Source organism: Elephantulus edwardii, unplaced genomic scaffold (genome assembly GCF_000299155.1).
Source record: "Elephantulus edwardii isolate Elephantulus edwardi_28Jun2011 unplaced genomic scaffold, EleEdw1.0 scaffold00099, whole genome shotgun sequence".
Taxonomy (NCBI): Eukaryota; Metazoa; Chordata; class Mammalia; order Macroscelidea; family Macroscelididae; genus Elephantulus; species Elephantulus edwardii.
The window spans coordinates 7182932-7190739 of NW_006399849.1; the positions used below are offsets into that span (position 1 = coordinate 7182932).

The window sequence follows — 7808 nt, forward strand, 5'->3', positions numbered from 1 at the left end:
AACTCATTTAGAAAAGTAGCTTTGATACTAGCATGTATAGCATTTTCAGTGTTTTTCAGGCTGTGAAATTTACAGAGGTAAGCAATGATCTTCAATATTATTTTGAAAATCTCTGAGGAGTCGTGTCCAGAGTTAAAACATGAATTGCCAGAAACAAGCAGAAATCACATTTGACAGACGTCTGAATCATTTAGGAAATGGTACAACTTGGAAACTGATAAAATGGACAAGTCTTTAAATCATATATCCTTTCTTAGCTAATTCTTCTAACACATTCTATTTTGAGGTGTCTTCTATTCGGGTGTTAATTTCCTGTATTCGGGATTTTTCTAAATATTAGCTCAATCACAATATATTTCTTGTTATTTCTGACAACTCTTTCTTTGTGTAGGGTTATTTCCCACTTTCCTTCTCCGAGTCTAGTCAAATTGTCTAATAACTAGCATCTTCATATGATACTGTCTCAAAAATACTGGGAAAAATGAGGTTTATCATGGAATGATATATTGGAATGACTTGTTGGGTTTCCTTGAGTCTCCTGTCACTGTAGGTATCCTAATCAATAATCTAGATATCTAAGTCATTATCTAGAAATTTAATTTTACTTTTTCAGTGTTAAAACATGTTGGTCTTGGTTGCTTTCTTATTGAGTTGTAAAATGATACTACTACTTAATGCTTCATTCTCTGTTGGAATGGAATAACCAAGTCATACAAATTTTGACTAAAAATCTGAATTATTAAAATCTTATTGTCTAAGTATCCTTCTTTGAGGAACAGCAGATAGTAGAAGAGAAATATTAGATAGAATTTTTGGTTAAGACCATAGAGTGACAAAGTTTTACATCAACCAACTCATGGGAAAGTCCATATTTAAACTCAAAATTATGTCCTTTAGAGCAACAAGTGAGAACACCTCAAACTGGCTTTTTTTATGAAAAAAGTATAAGCTGTATATAAAAAAAAATTCCACCTGTTGCTGTTAGGTACCTGAAGCAAATTACGACTCATAGTGACCCTATGAAGCAAAGATCTGGTCCTTCCCCTCTCTTTCTCCATCCTTACAATCTGCACCTTGCTCAAGTTCATTGCTGTAATCACTTTGTCAGTCTGTTTCAATGAGAGTCTTTTTCTCCCTCCCTGACCTGAGACTTTCCCCAGCATTGTCATTTTCCAAGGACTGGATCCTCCCGGCATGATGCTCAAAGTATGTGAGACAAACTTTTACATCTTTGCCATAAGGAGCACCCTTGTACTTCCTCATTCAGAAAATGCAATTGAAAGTGCCATGGCTTGGATTGGTACACCTAAGTCTTTAAACTGACATCCTTGCTCTTTAGGGTTTCAGTGAGGTACTTAACAGCATATTTCCCAAATACAACCTATCCTTTGAAATCTTGACTACTGCTACCCTGGGTGCTAATTGTGGATCCAAGTACAATGAAATCATTGACAACTTCAGTCTTTTCCCCTTCTATCATGATATTGCCTATTGATCCAATGGTAAGGCTTTTGTTTTCTTCATGCTGAAATCCAATCTGTATTGGAAAGCTTTTAGACTTTAGTATTCTGCAGCAAGTATTTTAAGTCCTCTTAACTTTCTGCAAGCAATGTTGTGGCATGTGCACAATGCAAGTTGTTTATGAGTTTTCATTCAATTCTAGAACCACACTTTTTTTTTTTCATATAGCTGAGCTTCTTGTGTGATTTAGTCAGTGTACAGATTGAATTCTTTTGGAAAAAGGATACCATTTCGATGCAAATCTTTCTTTACTTTAACCATGCAGTATACCCAGTTCTATCTGGGAAGCTACTTTGTTGATTTTGCATGAGTAAAATTACATGTTCTGATTCCCATTATTCTCATTGATATCTGTAGTTTGTCATGCTGTCAAATTGCATGTAGCCTTTTATTTTGTCTGATGTTTTGACCATGGCATTTTTTTTGTCACCAAATTACACCTTTCTCTTATCTTCTCATTTCAACTGTCTACATCTGAGCTCTTTGTTTCCTTTCCTTGCTATTTAGGTTTTTTATTCTGAAATCTAACTGATCATATTAAGTATTTTGATCATGTTAAGTATTCAAGAACATTAATTCAAATAATTGTCATAGTCATCAATAAATTAGAAGGTGTGTTGTCACATTTAAAGGAAATACAGGAAATACCCAGTGTGATTCTTCCCTGAGATTTCATCACTGTTAAGTACTCTGCCAAGATACCCCACTCTTTTACCACCTCTTCCCATAACCCTTTAACTTGCCCCATTTTCCCAAGGTGTAGGTTCTGAATCTGTGCACATTCTGGTGTGAAGAACTCTTTTGGCTTATGGACTTGACTATTAGATTTGTCCGTTTGCCTCATTTATGTCTTAGTGTCTCTAGCTCTGCAACCTCAGTTGAGCTCTACTATGTAATACTGCATTGTATTCTGGGAATTTGTACTTTTTTTGGTCAACTGCTATCTCATGCTCATCAATTAACACTGAGACATTAATGATAAGTTTTCTTAACCCGTAACAATTTTCTCTTCCCAAGACTTATTTTGGTTTTTATCGTCTTTTCTCAGATTTCAAAATTCAAGATTAGTGTTCATTCATTCATTCATTCATTCATTATGAAAACACTTATTAAATGTTTTCAAAGCTTCTAATCTGGGAGCTTGTGGCGATCTGGCATTTAAGATTATTATGATAAAATATGGTGAGCAACATCCTTGAGATATTTACAAAGCTCTACAGAAGAATAAAGAGGAGAATGCAGATTTGTCAGCCACAAAATGCCAGACTAGTGGAGTAACATTTGCAAAATGTGAGGGATGGAAAAGTATGGCACAATTAAGGAAGGTCAGTCTGCTTGATGTGAGTAAGAACATGTGGCTGGAGAGAAAGATCATTCAAATATTGTCTGTATCATCTGAAAGTCACAGGTGTTTTTTTAAGCTGGAGTTTGGCACGATCATACTCTTGAGTTTATTGTATGTTAATGCCTCTGTTGTTGAATTATTTCATAATGTAGTAGTTAGAGGAAGGTGGATTGTATAGGATTTCTTAAACACAAAGCAGACTATATATGGTAAAGGCCTAGAACAAGGAAGTTGTAGTTAACTTGATGCCACCTAACAACAACAACAACAACAACAACAAAAGATTTGTAGGGACGGGAAAGAGAAAAAAACTAAGGTTGCTTGTGGGAATGTCAGTTCAAAGATAGTTTGTCGGTTTGCTTGGTTTTGGGTTTTTAAAGTTTTTTTCAAAGGAAAATTTTTTTAGTTCCAGAAATGTGAGCTAAAGGAAGCTCCCAGAAGGGAAGAAGAAACTAAAAAATCAAGAGCAAAGTGTTAAGAATAGAGAAGTCGTACTCTAGAAAAATAAACACATAACCTCAAATTAAAGGTCTATCCTTAAAGAAAATATATAAGGAAAATAGAAATATGTATACACAAAAAGGAAAATATGATTATATAGACTCAAAAAAACCTCTCTGTCTTGTAGTTGGTCCCAATCATAGCTGACCCTCCAGGAGGGATTGCAAAGCTGAGAAATGATGGAGAGGAATTTGTCCATCTTTCTCTCATAGAATGACTAGTGAATTCAAATTGCCAGAAGAACACAGCGTTAGAGTTAGCAGCAGAGTTCTCTATGGACAACACCACAAGTGTCTCTAAATGTATATAGACAGAGGAGTAAAGTGTTTTGAAAGCTCCATGGTGGATGAGCTCTGCATTTTTAATTCAACCAAGTCTCTTCTTGAAGGCTAGGATTTTGAAGCTCCCTCTCACATACTTTGAGCACATGGCCAGGAGAGACCAGTCCTTGGAGGAGGGCATCATGCTTGGAAAGTGGAGGGACAGTGTAGGAGAAGACGACACCAGATGAGATGGATTGATACAGTGATGGGGCCAATGGGTGTGGGTGTATTGGAGTCAGTGGACTGACTCAGGACAGGACAGGCTTCAGAGATACTGTACATAGGGTCGATATCAGTCGCAGGCAACTTGATGACACTTATCAACAGAAACAACAAAGAGTATAGACATCAGAGTCTAGACTTACAGAGCTACTAAGGAGCTACTGAAAATACAACAATTCATTTCACCCACAAATCTTGGTTGGGTGGAGACAGAAGTGGTCAGTGGTTTCCAGGATTCAGCAAAGAATAGTTGAGAATGGAGCAGATATGCAAAGAAGATGGCACAGGACCACTTACAATGACAGGACCTGCGGGAGCCAGCTTAACTTCTATGATCCTGTTTTATCATCTGTAAAACTGTCTTGTATTACACTTCATGGTGTTATAAATTCTATATATTTTAAACAATATTATGTTTAATGTGAGAGCTTCTTGTTGTTGTTGTGTACCATTGAGTCAGAACTGACTCACAACTGACCCAAGGTAGGTGGTGTCAGCTCGGGAAAAGGCAAAAAGGTTTCTAAGAACTATTATGTGGATTTAAAAAAGAGAGGAGAATGGAAGTGAGTAGAAGATTGCCGAGTATCTCAGTAAATAATAACAGTGTTGGAATTTGTGAAATGAAAAGATATGCTGTATTGGGAAAATCTATTGTCAAGGACCTCTTCAAAGTGCTAAGGGACAAACCATGCTGATTGTAATACTAAGTAAGTTTCACCTGATCCGAGTCAGGGTATTTTTAATTGTCTCCTATGCTTTAGAAGAGATCTATATTCTCATTCCAAAGAAAGATATCTGACAGAATGTGGAAATTATCATATCATATGATTAATATCACATGCAAACAAGAATCTGCTGAAGATTATCCAAAAACGACTGGAACAGCACATCAGCAGAGAACTGCCGAAGTTCAGGTTGGGTTTAGAAGGGGTTGTGGCACTAGGGATATTGTAGTTAATGTTAGATGGATCTTGACTGAAAGCAGGAAATACTGGAGGAACGTCTATCTGTGTTTCATTGGTTATGCAAAGGTGTTTGACTGTGTGGATCACAACAAACTGTGGCTGACTCTGAGAAGAATGGGAATCCCAAAACACTTAGGCAGTCGTCAGAACAGAGCAAGGAAACACTGCATGGTTCAAAACTGGAAAGGGTGTACTCCAGGGATGTGTCCTCTTGTCATACACTTTCAGTCTATATGCAGAACAGATTATCCAGGAGGCTGGGCTATAGGAGGAGAAATGTGGCATCAGGATTTGAGGAAGACCCATCAACAGTCTGCATTATGCAGATGACACAACTCTGCTTACTGAAACGTAGGATGCCCTGAAGTGCTTGCTTCAGAAGGTCAAGGACTGCTGTTTTCAATATGTATTGAGGCTTAATATCAAGAAAACAAAGATTCTCACCACTGGAACAATTGGCAGCATCATGATAGATGCTAAAGAGATTGAGATTGTTGACAGCTTTTCTTTGCTTGGCTCCACAATCAACACTCTTGGTACCAGGAGCCAGAAAATTAAAAGATGTATTGCATTGGGAAAGTCTGCTGGCAGAGACCTCTCCAGAGTACTAAAGAACAGTGAAGCCAGTCTGGAGACTAAGGTGCACCTGATATAGGTCATGGTCTTTGCAATCACTTGCTATGCATTAGAGAACTGGACAATGACTAGGATGATGGAAGGAGAATTGATGCCTTTGAGCTGTGGTGTTGGAGAGGAGTATTAAATATACCTTGGACTGCTAAGAAAATAAAGAGGTTCATCCTGAGAAGGTTAAACCAGGATGCTCCTTGCAGGCAAGGATTCTGAAGCTTCATCTGACATGCTTTAGACATTTTGCAAGGAAGGAGTAGTCCTTGGAAAGGGTTGTCATGTTTGGGAGGGTGGAGGGACAGCGCAGGAGAGAAAGACCCTTGAAGAGATGGATTGATTCAGTCTCTGGGATCATGGGGATAGATTTGTCAGAGACAATTAGATTGGCATACGGTAGAGCAGGGTTTAGAGTTGTTGTACATAGGGCTGCTGTGAGTCACAGGCGACTCAATGGCACATAATAATGCTTCTGAGAATTGGACTATGAATAAGACTGACAGAATAATTGATACTTTTGAATTTTTATGCGGGTAAAGAATATTGGAAGTCATACAGACTTAGAAATGAACAAACAAGACTGTCTTAGAGGAAGTACAACCATGGTGCTCCTTAGAGGCAAGGAGAGTGAAATGTCATTTCACATACTTTGGGCATGTTGTCAGGAGGGGCCAGTGGGATAAAGATAGCATGCGGGAAAGGTGGAGAGTGAGAGGACTAGAGGAAGACCTTCAGTAAGAGGGGATGACACAGTGACTGCATCAGTTCACTTGAGCATGTCAGAGATCCTGAGGATGAGGCAGGGCTTCAGCCTGACGTTCATAATGTTGCTGCATCATGGTTGACTCGACGGTATATTAACTATGACAACAGAATTGATGAGACGAAGGTTGTCATTGTTTAGCTGCTGTCAAAGCATATGCAGCAAAAGGAAACATGCTCAGGTCCTGGACATTCTCCATGATCAGTCCAAGACAAGACCACTGGCATATGTAAGGTTTTCGTGGACTGATTTTCAGCACTGGAGCCCCATAACTTTCTTCTTGTCCCTGCTAGTTGGAGCAGCTCTGGACACAGCAGCTACCACTCACAGACAGGGGGTGGCTCAAGAGAGGGGTGCGACCTGAAATTAGACCGAGGTCCATGACCAAGTAGGAACCATCTGATTAAACTGCAATTAAGATGTATCCTCCAGGTCAGGGACAGATTCACAGTGCGCTAATTTTCACAAACCTCAGTGAGAATCACAGAATTATTTTATATTTCTAAATTGGTAGTCTATAGTTTTGTTTTTGCATATGCCTTAATCAATTTAATAAAGATTATATACACACTTGTGAAAAGTATTTAATATTTCCTATTTAAGTAGCATTTTGGATTTCCAAAGACTACCTATAAGGGTGACCTAATCTGATCAGACTTATATAAGGATGGCCAATTGAATCGGAACAGTGATCACGATGTAACAGTGAATATTTTTGAAAAATAATGTTTTGATATGTTTAGCTTTCTTACTGCCCCTGGATGTTGACATTGGAGGAATACAATTTTCCTTTGACGCCTGGAAAGCATTCTTTCCACCAGGGAGATGAAGGTTCTGTGGGAAGAAAAGCAAATAGAGGAAATGATGACTTTTCAGCAGTCAGTCTGATATGAAACATATCTTCTGCACAAAAAGGCTCCTGCCTTATCCTCATTTTCTTTTTCACTTATCTATGTGTAAAGCTCCATTTTTTTATCTTACCATGTTTGAAATAATAGTGTAAAAATGTCTAATTTAGCTGAGCTTTATAGTGAATGATTATATAGTATTATTTAGTCAGTATAGGTACAGTTCTGTGATCATCTGTTCAAGTAAAATATTATTGAAATCTCAATCCTTTCTATTTAAGTGTAAGTATTTAATTTATTGGTAAATTAAAGAATCACTCCCTAAAAATATTATTCTTTTGTGTCCTCTAGGCAGATGCCAGCAAAATAACTGAGGTGCAAGGTGAAAATAAAGCTAACAGTGCTGATAATAATAATGTTGTTGTTGCTGTTGTTGTTATGTGCCATCGAGTCTTTTGTGACTCATAGCGACCATATGTACAACAGCCCTAAACCCTGCTCTATCCTGTGCCAATTGCATTGCCTCTGACACGCCCATCCCTGTTACCCCAGTCACTGAATCAATCCACCTCATAGAGGGTCTTCCCCTCCTGCGATGTCCCTCTACTCTACCCAGCATGATGTCCCTCTCTAAAGACCTGTCTCTCCTTACAACATATCCAAAGTATGTCAGAGAAAGCCCCAGAATCCTTG

General features: G+C 38.2%; 1 protein-coding gene across 7 annotated transcripts in view; it reads left to right on the forward strand.

Annotated features, from left to right (window-relative positions):
* Positions 1-7808, forward strand: part of PDE4D (phosphodiesterase 4D, cAMP-specific) — a 2352803-nt gene that overhangs the window by 2056353 nt on the left and 288642 nt on the right. The gene's annotated exons all lie outside the window — the stretch shown is intronic.